This window comes from Mus musculus, chromosome Y (assembly GCF_000001635.26).
Source record: "Mus musculus strain C57BL/6J chromosome Y, GRCm38.p6 C57BL/6J".
NCBI classification, from domain to species: Eukaryota; Metazoa; Chordata; class Mammalia; order Rodentia; family Muridae; genus Mus; species Mus musculus.
The window spans coordinates 8,501,030-8,517,307 of NC_000087.7; positions in this window are offsets into that span (position 1 = coordinate 8,501,030).

The window sequence follows — 16,278 nt, forward strand, 5'->3', positions numbered from 1 at the left end:
ACATTCTATGGATTCAAGTGCCTCCAAGTGGAATAGATGCACAACCTCCAGCCAGTGCTCTGTGACATCACCCTAGTTCAAGTTACATCATAGAACCCCTTTCAGGCTGGTTCCTTCCCTAGTTACACTCAGAAACTTTCAGCATCTCAAATTTACATTTTCATGTGGCCTCCTAGAAATAATAAATGAAATCCCAACTGAAAGGCCTGATGATGTGAATAATATTCTGCCAAAGAATTTCACCCTTGCATTGTTTTTATTGTTTGATTGTTGGATTTTTATTTATTTGGTTGGTTTGTGTTTTGTTTTGTTTCATTTTTGTTTTTATTTTCATTCTGAGAAAGTCTTCGGTTTCTGACTTGACAACATCCATGGTGGTTATTTTTCATGTTCCAACCTTTCCCTTGGTTATCTTTAAGCTGTGCTTCTTATCATAAATATTGCCAGACTCTTTGAGGCAGCACACTGGATAGCACACCAATTTTCACTTTATGAAACCCCACAGTTAGAGGAGGACTATTTTTATGCAAACAAACCTGGAATTTGACAGGGTTAAATGACATGTGTTGAAACCAATGGCAATCATGAATTATGGATTCTTTGGAAAGTAAGAGGACAACATAGATCTTGGGCATGCTTACAAAGTTGTGATAAAATTAAAAAAAACCTGATATCTCCCAGTCATATTTTAAAGGTTTTTAAAATTTACCAGCACTTCTGATTACAAGGAATTTCATAGATTAAATGCAGTAAAACAGGATGAAATAGATGAGGTAATTTTACTTTTGAAATATGTGTAGACAGAATACTGGACACAGGTATGTATAAAATTTACTTACAAATTAGAGGACACTTTAATTGTTCATGCCACATAGATATTCAGTTCTTCAAAAAAAATCCTTTTCAGTACATTCCACGGTCCCCACCACACCCTGTACATCATCTTCATAGAATATGACACTATCCATAGAGAGCTAGATCCTTCAACAACAGTCATAAAAAAAATCATTCCTTAAGGTGTGGCCACAGGCCAATGTGATGGAGGATCTTTATCTGAGATTCTATCTTCCCAGGTTGATTTAAATTCAAAAAAAAATCTAAGAAGGACCACTACATATCCATATCATCAATATTGATTGCCTCACTGTATGAAACATACATGCTATGGAGTGATTTTAGATGTCAACTACGGGATGAATGCCTTAAAAAAGAAAGACAGAGAGAAAAAAAGAGAGAGAGAGAGAGAGAGAGAGAGAGAGAGAGAGAGAGAGAGAGAGAGAGAGAGAGATATTTCTCATCTATGTGTATTAGTGCAGGGCTTTGTTTTCAAAAAAATGGATGGAACGGTAAAATACTATATATTAGATTAGACAAGTAAAACTCAAAATGACAATTGTGAAAATATAAATTTAATAAGACGCATTAAAAAATAGGAGGTATTTTGGAAGAGTAAGCACAGCAGCAGGGGGAGATTTGATACCAATGGAGGATAGTGGGGAAGATGAAGATGGTAAAAGGTCACTATAAACCTGTGCAAAGGGTCACAGAAAAGGCCTGCGACTTGTACACTTAAAAAACACTGGTATAAAGTAACAGAGTCTAAATAATATTTTGATTAATTTGGGGATTTTAGCTTCAAGACACTCTAAAATATATTTGTATTTTTCAACTCAGGTGTGGTTCTTGCTATGTTGTATATGATATGGGTGACAGGATATGGTAAGGTGCTTCAATGTTTGTGTATCATTTATCATCAAATGCACATGTCACTCAGTGAGCTGCAAGGCTATCACAGGGAAGGAGGTATCTAAAGATCTTAAGTGTACATGACGTAGGGAGAATAATGCCCCCACACTACTATAGATGTTGAAATAATCACATGTAATAAACAATGTGTTTCCCAAAAATAATTTTCTGAAGATTAATCCCCAGGTGTGAATATATTTGGAAGAAATTGAATGGGTCAGGAGGGATATGACTTACATATAAAAATAATTTAATAATGCTGTTATAGAAAAGGTTTAATTATGAAAGGGAGTTTGGCTCTCTCTTTTCTCTTTCTAGCCCATTGGATCCCTCTGTGATGACATCATCTCACAAGAATTCACTCCTTTGCTGATGGTGTGTTCATCATTGAATATACAGACTCCTGAAAAGAGTCATACAAAATATGCTTCATTATATACTAGACAATTAGTGTCATTTTGTTTGGCAATACAACATGTATGATTATGCCTCATAATCATGAGCAACTGGGCCATATGGGAAATATAATTAGTATATTTCTGCTGACTGAAGATCAGATGTGTTGAGTGTTATCATGTGTGTTGTTCATGAGAGGAAGCAGCATAGATGGTGAGTATAGATCAGAGAGGAACATCCAAGGAGGACACTATATAAGGAACCCTAGGAAGAGCACCATCACTGCTTTTAGCTAGTAGACATATTTTTAGAATCCCCACTTTCTAGGGTGGAAAAGAAAACTGTATTACTCTAATTTACTAAGTATGGTCATTTGATACATCAGTGATCATCACCAAGGTGAACAGGTGTTGACAGATGTTTGGGGACTCAGAAGAAGCCTGTTCTGGGAAAACCCATTGCCTTCAAAGTACGGAGATTTCTGACCAGCAACACTGGATAAACAGTCTACATTGGCAGCAGTAGCCCCATTGTGTCCAAATTAGTGGTTTTCAATCCACTAATCCATCCATAAGCAGCCTCCAAACACTGACACCATTGCATACACTGGCAAGATTTTGCTGGAAGGACCCAGATTTAGCTGTCTCTTGTGAGGCTATGCCATGGCCTAGCAAACACAGAAGTGGATGCTCACAGTCAGCTATTGGATGAATCACAGGGACCGAAATGGAGGAGGTAGAGAAGGTACCCAAGGAGCTAAAGGGGTCTGCAATCCCATAAGTGGAACAACAATATGAACTAAAGAAACCCCCCAGAGCTCATTTTTCTAGCAGCATATCAGAGCTCATGTTTCTAGCTGCAGTTGTATCAGAAGATGGACTAGTTGGTTATCATTGGAAAGAGAGCCCCATCAGTCTTGCAAACTTTATATGCCTTAATTCAGGGGTATGCCAGGGACAAGATGTGGTGGTGGTGGTGGGGGTGTGGTTGAGGTGGGTATGGGGGGACTTTTGGGATAGTATTGGAAATGTAAATGAAAAAATACCTAATTTCTTAAAAAAAATGAGGAAACCATTGTCAGAATCACCAGGAAGAATTTTAAATAACTGCCCTAAAATCTGGATTTAGGATTCCTCGAGAATCTTCCAAAACAAAAGGAAATGCAGAATCTTGGTGCTGTAATTGGAGAAACAAGAGAAAAGCAAACAAGAATTCATCACAGAAAAAAAGACAGAAGAAGTAAGAATTAAAGACATATTTGGGAAAGATGAATAGTGAAGTAGAGATTAGAGCAAGCAGAAAGGACTGAGGAGATAGCTCACTGCTTAGGCCTACTGATTGCTTTTGCACAGGACCACAGTTCAATTTCTAACACCCACATGGTTGTTCACAACCACCTGCAATTCTAGTTCTAGACGATCTGATGACCTCTTTGGACAACAAACACACACACACAGACACACACACACGCACACACACATATACTCACCCACAAAGAAAAAAATCTTTTAGAAAACAATTATACAAACAAAAAGGAGTCAAGTATAGTTTTATTCCCCTTTAATACCAGCATTCAGAAGCAGGCTTAACTATGTAAGTTGAATGACTGCCTAGCTGATAGGTGTGTTTTCAGAATTTTCTTTTTCTTTTCTTTTTTTTTTTTTTTTTTTTTTTTTTTTTTTTGATTTTAGGACTATTTCAGTATTTGTTTAAAGATTCTAGATTTTTTTTCTATTTACTTTTTCTAATGTTTTAGGCTTTTTTTCGGGCTTTTTAGTATTTTATAGTTTTCGGGTTTTTTTTTTTTGGTGGGGGTGCAGGAGGGTAAAGCCCTTTGGGTTATTTAGAGTTTTAGGGTTTTAATGGTTTTAAATTTGGGAGGTTGTTTTGTCCTTACAAGTTTTTTGTTTGTTTGTTTGTTTGTTTGTTTTTGGTAGGGTTGAGGTTTGTTTGTTTATTTATGTATTTATTTATGTATTTATTTATGTATTTATTTATGTATTTATTTATGTATTTATTTATGTATTTATTTATGTATTTATTTATGTATTTATTTATGTATTTATTTATGTATTTATTTATGTATTTATTTATGTATTTATTTATGTATTTATTTATGTATTTATTTATGTATTTATGTATTTATTTATTTATTTATTTATTTATTTATTTATTTATTTATTTATTTATTTATTTATTTATTTATTTATTTATTTATTTATTTATTTTAGATCTTGATTTCTCCTAGAAATTTAAGGTATTTCAGGGGTTTAGGGCTTTTTAGGGTTTATGAATAATTTTAGGATAATTGTGGTTTTTGTGTGTTTTTGATCTTCTTGTTTTGTTTTGTTTTGTTTTGTTTTTGTTTCTTTTTATACTTTTAGTGTTTTATAGGGTTTTAGAATTTTGTAAGGGTTCTTTCTTTTCTTGTGTGTGTATTTGCTTTTTTTTATGGGTTTAGGATTATTTTTATATCTTAGGATTTTAGTTAATGTTTCAGGGTTTTGTAAGCCTTTTGGGGGGGGGGTAGGATTGTTTTTATAGTCTCAGGATTTTAGTTAGTGTTTCAGGGTATTGTAGGTTTTTTGTTGTTGTTGTTTTTTGTTTGTTTGTTTGTTTGTTTTTGTTGTTTTGCTTTTTTAAGCGGGTTTTCAATTTTTTTTTTTTTGAGTTTCAGAGTTTTGATGTGTTTTTAGAACTTTTTAAGAAAACTTTTTTTTTAGGGTTTTACAGTACTTTTGGGTCTTTTTATTGTTGTTGAGATTGTTTTATAATTTAAGGGTTTTTCTTTATTTTTTAGTTTTGTTTTGTTTTTTAATTTAATTAAGGAATTTTTAAAAATTGTTTTAAGCATTTTTTTAAATAAGGTTTGTAAAATGATTTTTTTTCCAGTGTTTTTGGCGATTTTTTAAGACAGAAAAATTTGTAGTTGTTGGGGTGGTGGTTGTGTATCTTTTCATTTTCTTTTTTTTTTTTTTTAATTTTTTTTTTTTTTTATTTTCTCATTAGGGATATAGACTTGTAGAGTTTTGGATTTTTTTTTAGGGTTTTATAATTTTTTTAGGGTCTTTTTAGAGTTCTTGTGTTTTCTTATTTATAGAATTTTAGGGTTTTAAAAATGTTTTTTTAGATTAAAAAAATAACTTTTTTTCGGTCATTTAGTGTTTGTTTAATAATTTTAGCGTTTTTAGGGTTTTAGGTTTTGCTTTATTGTTTTAGGGTTTTTTTTTTTACGTTTTTTTAAATGATTTTAGGGTTGTTCTCAGTGTATTTGGCGAGATTTTTTTTTTAAGGCTTAGTGTGGTTATTGTTGTTCTTTCCTTGTTTGTTTGTTTGTTTGTGGTAATGATTTTTTTGTTTTTTTTGGGTCTTTGTAGAGATCTAGATTTTTTTTTTTTGATTTTTTTGTTTGTTTTTTTTTTTAGGGTTTTAGGTTCTTTTAGTTTTATTTTTTCAAAAAATTTATGTTTGTTTGTTTGTTTGTTTGTTTGTTTTTAGGGTTTTGTTGTTTATTTAAAGCTTCAAGTTTATTTTCTTTTCTCTTCTTTTTTCTTTTTTAGTTTTTAGGGTCTTTAAGGTTCTGTCTCTAAGAACATAGAAACTGAACCTATTGCTTTTAGATTATTTATAAAATGTATTCCATTCGTAAAACAAGAAACACTATAAAGTCATGTTTGTTCATTTGTGTGTATGTCCCCAGGAGCTATAGATTATGTGTGCCTATTGCAGAGCTGTACAATATGTCCTGATCATACAGATTTAATTGTCACATCATGAAAGTTCAAGAACTATAATATAAAGTTATATCTATGTATCCTAGTTCATTCATCTTTCAAACAAATATAGTAGAAATGTCACAGAGGGCAGAATTTATTGATCATGATTTCGAAAAAGGACCTCAAAAGTCATTAAATCAAGTATCTTATACTAGCCAAACTCTACCCATCTATCCAGTTCACTCCTGTAAGAATAATTGCACCTGGGTTTTGGTTAATTCTTATTAAATTCTCCAGTTAAAAAAGGTCTTTACTAGCCCCCTTCCAGCTTAGTGAAAAACTTCATTCACTCTCCTTCTGAAAGCAAAAGAATTTTTCTTTCACAGACTATGTTAATTTTACAACATTTGCCCCTGGATGGTTTCCATTTCCACAGTTGTGTTTGCCATGACTCAATATTTCATCTCTATTCAGACAACTCCTCTCATATATCACAGGTTAATACACAAATGCTCATTTGTGAGTCATGCCAATAAAGCGGAATGAACTTGGGGGATACAGAAGAGGGAAAGACACAAGAGCAACAGAAGTATCATTAAGCTGGATACTACTCTAGAATACTGCATGCTATTCATATATCCTGGTGATCCAGAAATTCATCTAGACTGGACCCTAGTTATCCATTGGAAGAATGTAGTCTGAAGCTTAGCCTATTAACTGGCAGCTCCCATAGCTTTGAACTGATCCAATGATTTTTATCTTCCACACACCAACCAGTAGTATCCAAGCTACATTCCCTCTCACAGGCAAAAGCCCGGAAAAAGAATAGAAAGCACTGTACTGTGTGCTAGGGTAGTGCTCATAGAAGGTATTGGCAATCTGCACTGAATCTATTACCACAACTGTAAAGTTATGTGGCAGAGGCAATCCAAGGATCACCATGCTTCCCATTTTATCTCTCCAGTCTATATATCCACTCCCAACTCTACACACTATGCTCCTAATCCTAGGGATCATTTAGAGGTCTCATAAATACCACCATGTATAACCCCAGAAGATGAGAGAAGTTTGAAGCACATAGATAGATTTTAAGTCTGACAATTGTTGATGTCATCAAAACAATTTTCTGAGCTGTGTTGTGCTTTTGTCAAACGTTGGGGCTAGAATGGCCCTGCCAAGATCTAAAGCAGAAATAATAGTTTTTTATTTGTTTGTTTGTTTGTTTTTCTATTATTATATTGGAACATGTTATCATCAATTGCACTTCCTCAGTCTAAAAAAACAGGTGATACTTACAGTTATTTGCTGCCATCTCTAAAGTCTGGGCAAGGCAACTCCTGTGATTCTCCAAGCCTTGCTTCTTACCAGTTCTGGGATATATGCTGTCAGGATAATGTTCTAAAGAGGGAACTCTATGGATATCCAGATTTCAATAGTTTTCCCTTCAAAAATATAGTAAAAAAATTCCAATTGTACATTTATTGTAGTATTTCTGGTCAACATTTTCCTACTGAAGTGACAGAAATATTTACTTTTTTATATCTTTATACTAACATTAGATTTCTGTTTGATTTGTAGGGGACAGGTTTATTTGAGACAGTCCTACATTACTCATGCTGACCTCAAACTCGCTATGTAGCTATGGACAGTCAAAGGCCTTGATCCTCCTGCATTCAACTGCCAAGTGCTGGGATTACAGATTACAGTACCATAGCTATTAAAATATTTTCTATGACTGATAAAAGAGGTGAGGATTTGACTTTAGGATTTGGGTATTTTTCTAATTGTAGTCATAGTTTACATTGAATAGAGTCATTATGTGAAAGGTAACAGAGATTCTGGTCTTTCAGATTTCTACTCATTAGTAGGTTAGTTAATACATTTAAATATCTGCTAAAAATGTCATGGCATAAGTGGGAACATTAGTTTAAGATCTTGCCTAGGGAGGTGTCTGATTTTTAAAAGATTCAATAAATAGGAGTAGATTTATGAGTTTAACATGAATGAGCATGTCTTATCTAATTTGCCAATGTTATACATAATAATACAAAACATAAATTTTAAGTTTTTAGAATTGTTTTCCTAAAAACATATATATTTATGACCAAATGAGCTAGAATTACTCATAGCAAATATTTATTATTATAAAAAGCCTAAATTTTTGTTGAAAGAAAATGAAACTTATTCTGTTGAATTTATTATAGTCTGTTATTTTGATAAGTATTTCTGAGGTTTTTAAAGATCTAAAGAGAAACTATTCAGTGTATTTTTTTATGATAATTTCCAAGTATGTTAGTATACTGAGACTAGGCTGCTAAGCCCAATGCCCACACTACAAAGAGGTTCTAGCTTTTGGTCTGTAAATGACTAAAATGTTTTTTGCCATGCTATGAAAGGTTTAAAAATTGCCTTCATTTGGAGTATTTATTTATTTATTATCTGTAGTAGCTATCTGTTTCCTGAACTGACTCAAAATGGCAGCTCCCTCCACGTTGTTCGCAGGCAGGAAAAGATCTCCTGTTCATTTCAAATTGAATACCCCCCAAACAAGTAACCAACCAAATTAAAAAAAAAATGGTTAATATGGTAATTGCCTCAAATCTTACATGGAAACCATTTGATGACTACAGTGATTGTTACATTAATGGGGAGATGATCTAAAATAGTTTATTATTTTACATTTATGAATTGTTGATCTTAGAGCATGAACCATGGGATATGTGTTTAGGACATTTCCCTCTCTGTGTCAATGAGTTTATCTTCTATTAGATTCAGTGTATCATATTTTATGTTGATAATCGTGTTCAATTTGAAACTGAGCTTTGTGCAAGGTGATAAGTATGGATTTATTTTTATTTTTCAACATACAGACTACAAATTAGAACATCACCATTTATTGAAAATCCTTTCTTTTTTCCATCGTTTTTTTTTTCTTTTTTTTTTTTTTGGTTCTTTGTCAAAAATCTAGTGTCCATAAATATTTGGTTTTCTTTCTGGATCTTCAGTTCTAGTCCACTGATTCTTCTGTCAGTCTCTGTATCAATACCATGTAGTTTTTTTTTTAATCACTTCTTCTCTATAGTAGAGTTTGAGGTCCAGGATTGCTCTGAGCCAAGATAGCAGTGGAATCACAGAGTAGGACCCTGGCAATGCCTTTAAAATCTAAGTGTCCCAGGGCTTTCTAGCTCTCTCATTGTACTGAAATGCTGATGATAACTTCTAAAACGTACTAGGTCTTTCTGAGGGTAGGCTGGCTTAGGTGATTAACACCTGTAGCCTAAGAGGAGGATTAAGCAATGCAGCCTTTTTTCTAGCTCAGCAGGAATTGCTGGGCTCTAATTTTGAGCCTACTAACCAGATGTCACTGGAAGAGAAGGAATTTAGAGAAGTGATTATAGAAGTTATTACTAAGTTATAAAAAATTTCCTATGAAAGTTATATAAGGGGAAAAGCAGAAAGATCCTAAGTGGGGAAAGGGAAAAATTCTTCTAAGTGGGCAAAAGGAAAAAAAAATAGTCTAAGTGGAGGAAGGCAAAAAAAAAATCTTTTCTCTCGATTTTCCTCATCTCTTTGTCCTCAGCACTTATACATATTTCAGAATACATGACCACATGCTACAAAGTTCAACAACTGTCTCAAATCAACAGGTTCACTGAAGGTATCAAACCATAACTAAGATGTTAGTGAAGTTTTGTGTAGGTAAACCCAATCAATATTTTATCTTTTACCCTAGAACCTATAATAAATCATTAGTTCCCTTCTGATGACCTTTGGTTAATTGTTATACAACCTCTTGTAATGTGCTCTGAGTAGGAGAAAGCCTAGTTACTTTCAAAGAGCAATTAGTCAGAGACATTTGGAAAACTGGAAGTTCTCATTGCAATTTTGACTCTCAGTAAAGAACCTAATAGCCCTTTTAGTTTGGGGAGAATTTTATTGAGTATTTTTGCATTGATATACATAAGAGGAGTTGTTCTGAAGTTGCCTTAATGTGGAATCAATTCAGCAATAAAAACAAATAGACTAACAGACTGGCTATATAAACAATACACAACATTTTGCTGCATAAAAGAAACCCACCTCAGGTAAAAAACCAGATTCTACCTCATAGTAAAAGGCTGGAAAATAATTTTCCAAGCAAATGGTCTGAAGAAATAAGATGGAGTAGCCATTCTAATATAGAATAAAATCAATTTCCAACCCAAAGATATCAAAAAAGACAAGAGGGACAATTAATGCTCATGAAAGGTAAAATCTTCCAAGATGAACCCTCAATTCTGAATATCTATGCTCCAAATGCAAAGGCATCCACATTCATTAAAGAAACTTTAGTAAAGCTCAAATCACTCATTGCACTGCACACCATAATAGTGGAAAACTTCAGTAACCCACTCTTATCAATAGAAAGATCCTGGAAATAGACTCTAAACAGAGATACATTGAAGATAACAGAAGTTATGAAACAAATGGATTTAATAGATATCTACAGAACATTTACCCTAAAACAAAAGGATATAACTTCTTCTCAACACAGCATGGTATCTTCTCCACAATAGAACATATAATCAGTCACAAAACAGGACTCAACAAAAATATTGAAAGTATCCCATACACCCTATCACATCACCATGGACGAAAGCTGATCTTCAATAACAACATAAATAATAGAAAGCCAACATTCACGTGAAAACTGATCAACACTCTACTCAATGATAACTTGGTCAAGGAAGAAATAAAGAAGAAATTAAACACTTTTTAGAGTTTAATGAAAATGAAGGGACAATAAACCCAAACTTATGGGACACAATGAATGTAGTCCCACAAAGAAAACCAACAGCTCTGAATGCCACCACAAAGAAACCAGACAGAGCACACAGTAAGAGCTTGACAGCACACCTAAAAGCTCTAGAACAAAAGGAGGCAAATTTACAAGGGGGAGTAGATAGCAGAAAATAATCAAACTCGGGGCTGGAATCAACCAGTGGGAACAAAAAGAACTATTCAAAGTATCAACCAAACCAGGAGCCTGTTCTTTGAAAATAGTATCAAGATAGATAAACTATTAGCAAGACGAACTAGAGGGCACAGGGATAGTATCCTAAATAACAAGATTAGAAAAGAAAAGGGAGACATAAGACCAGAACTTGTGGAAAACCAAGACATCATCAGATACTACTACAAAAGGCTATACTAAACAAAACTGGAAAACTTGAACAAAATGGACTATTTTCTAGACAGAAATCAGATACCAAAGTTAAATCCAGATCAGAATAAAGATCTAAACAGCCCCATACCCCTCTAAAGAAATAGAAGCAGTCACTAATAATCTCCCAACCAAATAATGCCCAGGACAGCCCACATGGGTTTAGTGCAGAGTTCTATCAGACCTTCAAAAAAGAACTAATTCCAACTGTCCCGAAACTATTTCATAAAATAGAAACTGAAGGTACTCTATTCAATTAATTCTATAGAAGCCACAATTACTCTGATAACTAAACCACATAAATTCCCAACAAAATAGAAGACTTCAGACCAATTTCCCTTATGAATATCGATGCAAAAATATTTAATAAAGTCCATGCAAACTGAATCCAAGAACATATCACAAAGATCATCAATAATGATCAAGTAGGCTTCATCCCAGGGATGTAGGGATAGTTTAATATAAGGAAACACATCAACGTAATCCACTACATAAGAAACTCAAAAACAAAAACCACATAATCATCTCGTTAGATGCTGAGAAATCATTTAAACAAATCCAACACCCATTCATGATAAAAATCAAGGAAAGATCAGGAATTCAAGGCCCATACTTAAACATAATAAAAGCAATATATAGCAAACCAGTAGTCAACATCAAACTAAATGGAGAGAAACTAAAACCAATCCGAATAAAATCAGGGACTAGACAAGCCTGCCCACTTTCTTCCTATCTGTTCAATATAGCACTTGAAATCCTAGCCAGAGCAATTGGACAACAGAAGTACATCAAGGGAACACCGTGGTCCCTTGCCAGGGGTGTCTCTGGACACCCCCAAGGACACACACAGGATCCACCACGGGATCCTAAGACCTCTGGTGAGTGGAACACAGCACCTGGTCCAATCCAATCGCAAAGGACCCGAGACTGCACATTATTATTATGCATATCAGATAGGCATTTGTGTGTGTGTGTGTGTGTGTGTGTGTGTGTGTTTGTGTGTTTGTGTGTTTATGTGTGTGTGTGTGTGTGTGTGTGTGTGTGTGGGTGTGTGTGTGTGTGTGCATATTAACGTGTAGGTATGTAGCACTTGTGACTAGAGGAATGCAATCATGCAGTATCTTTCTTTATGTCCTATGACGCAGTGTGTTGATTAGAATATCTTTTGCCCATGGGATGTGGCACTATTACAAGGTGTTGGCTTGTTTGAGGAAGTGTATCATTGTGTAGGCTTGCTTTTATGTAGTGCACAATCTCTGCTCAGTGATAAAAATCGATCCTCTTCCTTGCTACCTATGGCCACAAACTTCCTCCTGGTTGCCTTCAGACTAAGATATAGACCAATTAGTTCCTTCCCCAGCACCGAATCTTCCTGGATGCTGCCATGCTTCCTATCAAGATAATAATGTACTGACCCTCAGAAACTGTAAGACAACCTCAATTAAATTTTCCCTATAAGTGTTTCTTGAGTCATGATGTAGCTTCACATCAATGAAACCCTATTGAACATAGGCAGTATGTTAGCCTGATTTTTAATGCTTAGAAGATAATTGCAACCAGCATGCAAGCACAAAGTAAAGATGATGAATGAGTTTCTTTATTTTTTGAAATTCTGTATTTTGAATGAATATGGGGATTGGGAAAATTAGAAAGTTATGGGAAGGAGAAAGAGAGGATGCAAAGACATTTTGGGCTCCTGCAACTTGCTTTTGCATTCAATATTTCTATTTTAAAACAACACTAACAACTAAAACAACCAACGACAGGGCATCCATACAACAGATTCACAGAGAAGATACCAAAGGTCATTACATTCTTGTAAATCATTTTCCAGCTAATGTCTGGTGTATTGAGCCTAAAGATTTTACTGTCAAACCCTGATGATTAATCACTAGATTGGATCCCCTAACACAATGATGAATGACACTGTGGTCAATAGGACAGTTAACATGTATAAATACATTGTTTTTCACACTGTCAGTTAGAATTGTTACTATATATCCCAGTTTTTTTTTTTGCTTTTTATCTCCATAAGTGTGTTGTTTTCAGCCCTCACTTGCAACATAGAAAACAGAATCTTTTACACTATATTTAATTTAGGGTGCACAATGGAACCTAAAGACTAATTCAGTCCATATCATTGTAGAGCTCTCTGTTCTCTTTCCAAAATTGAAATTAAACTGTTTTCAAAAATATTTTGCATTTGTGTGGCTTAGTTTAATTAAGATTGGGGGGGAGTTATATCTCCCACAGTCCCAGTTGTCTAAAACTGGGAAAACTGTCTAGAAATGTTGTGGAACCTTTGTGACTGTGCCCCAGCAGAAGTAGATCACTGGGACAAGAAGGAGGGAGCTGGCTGGTTCTGAACTAAATCTTGGATTCTAAATCCAACCAAATGTAGAAGGGCCCATTCAGGCTCTGAATGCCACAGATCATCTTGTTGTTTCCTCCTATGCTGTCCTTATCATGACAGTCTGTCCCCAGTGTTTGCCATATACATCTCTTCCTGTACATTGATTGTGTCAGTTTTGACAACTTGACTAAAAAAAAAAGTATTGTAAGTATACATATGTCTCTCCACCTCTCCCCCTGCCCCTTCCCCTCTCCCTCTCCCCTCCCCCTCCTTCCCTCCTTCCCTCACTCCCTCCCTCCATCTCTCTCTCTCTCTCTCATTCTCTCTCTCTCTCTCTCTCTCTCTCTCTCTCTCTCTCTCTCTCTCTGTCTCTGGGTGTGTGTCGGTGTGTTAGTTTTGTGTATGTGGGTATTGTGTCATATAGATTGCTGTCAATTTTGCCTACATGTATTATTTTAATGTGTGTGTGTGGAATGTTTTTTCATATTTAAAATTATTCTCACTTTTCATAATTTTCAGCGCAATCTTCACTTTTAGGGAGATAAGCTTCCAAATGTCTTTTTCTCTGGAAATCAATACATTGGAATGCTCCATAGCTTTATGACCTGAGTGAGAATTGTCAATAGGTTCTCAGTGATGCTGGGGGACCAAACTTAAGATCTGTGTAAAAGCTAGAGGAGCCTCTGAGTTCTTTGAGCCCTGCATTTGGAGAATAACTACAAATTGTTTGTACAGTTGGCTCTAGCATAGAGACTCCTTTTTTTTTTTAAATTGTTTTCTCTTTCTCACTAGATGCCATGCATTGGAAAGTCCTTCGACATGGAAACTACTGACCATATTGAATGGTGGAGAAAGGAGATTCACAGTAAATTATAAATGAAAAAAACAAAAGTTACAGCCCTATAACTGATACTCCCACAGCTAAAGCTGTGTGGAAACATGCAGAACGTTGCAGGACTTGCAAAATTTGTTTGGATCTCATTCCTCCTCAATGCTCACATAATTTAGTACTTAATATCCTTGTAATTTCATAGATATATTTTTGTAAATACTTCTTAATTAAGATGTGTAAATGTGTGTATCTCTGTGAATGTCTCTGTGCATGTCTCTCTTTATATGTATATTTTTCTCTGTCTCTGTGCCTACTTGTGTGTCTCTGTGTGAATGTTTATGTGCACGATTCTCTCTCTGTGTCTGTGTTTCTCTGTCTGTGTCTGCCTAACTATACCTCTCATCTCTTCTCATTTCTTCTCCTTGTTCTCCTTCTCCTCCTTCTACTTCTTCTCCTTCTTTGCCTTCTCCTTCTCTTTTCTCCTCCTCTTCCTCCTCCTCCTTCTCCTTCTTCTTTTTTTCTTCTACTTTTCTTTCTTCTTTCTTCTTTCTTCTCCTTCTTTCTTCTTCCTTCTCAATCTTTTTCCTCTCTCCCTCTTTCTTCTTTTAGTTCTTCTTCCACATCTTCTACTTTTTCTCCTTCCCCATCTCTTCCTCCTCTCTCCTTCTTCTTCTCTCCTTCTCTCCTCCTTATTTCACCTTCTCCTTTTCTCCTTCTCCTTCTCCCCTCCTGCTCCTTCTTTTTCATTTTCCTCTTCTTTTTTTGTTCTTCTTCCATCTCTTTCTCCTTGTCATCCTGCTCCACCCCTTCCTCTTTCCTTCCTTCTTCTGTTCTCCCTCTCCATATTCTTCTCCTTCTACTTTCCCTTCTCGTTCTATTTCTTTTTCTCCTTCTACTTTTTTATCTATCTCACCCTCCCTCCTAACACTTACTCTCCCCTCCCTGATGCATTCACAGACTCTCCTCCAGTACTATTGGTCATTTGAATTTTGTCTTGCCAAGCTATGAATACAAGGATGGTCTCCTGAGGCATTCCCTGTTACTGATCTTTTCCATATGAGTCTTTTCAATTGTCCTTTCACTGTTTTACAGATTTCTTCTAGATCATTTTACCAAACCCAACCTCCATGCCTTGATTTCATATGGTGGAAGTCTCCAGAGTTTCAAACTCACATCGTCTGTGCTGTTGTTTTGCTGAGAAACCACAAACTCTGGATGCTAGAGTTAAATTTGATCATTGAGCTTGGGGCATTGGGCTATGTACCAAATGCCTGGTCTCCAGTCATGCTGAAGTCCTTAAACCTGATGAAACCTAATGGGTCGTAATTTTCACTTACATGGGAAGGAAGGCATTTCCTCAGTACTTCTGGAACACTGGCCCCTGGTGAATTTACCCAACCCACAGGCACCCCTGCTCAGGATAGGGTAATGGCTAGAAGTTATATACAAAATGACCAAAGCTTCTGATCTTCAGGTTAGATTCCTTCCAGTTACCTAGCAACAGCAAGATAGCAAGCCCAATATATGAGAGGCTACTTGGCCCTACCTCAGTGTCTTCCTCTTTCTCTCTTTCTCTCTGTCTCTCTCTTCTCTCTCTCTCTCTCTCTCTCCCTCCCTCCCTCCCTCCTTCCCTCTCTCTCTCTCTCTCTCTCTCTCTCTCTCTCTCTCTCTCTCTCTCTCTCTCAACTTTTACAATCCTTACTCTCTCTAAGCTTTCACCTCTTTCTCTAAGCTTTAACCTTTCTTACTCTCTAACTTGCTTCCTGTCCTTCCTCTATGTCTTTCCACATTTCTCATCAGCTACTCATGTCACTCATGTTCCATTTTCTCATGCTCCTTTTTCTTCATTGGTCTTCCTAACAGAAAAAAATGTAGCCTTACAACAAATCACTTTTTGAATTGTATTCATGGTGTCTGTTTCCACATTGCTTGCCAAAACAATCATTGTAGTTTGGCTTTCATAATCACAGAACCTGGAAGAGGTTTAAGGAACCTCCTTTTATCAGGTTCAATGAAATACATCCTTCTGATA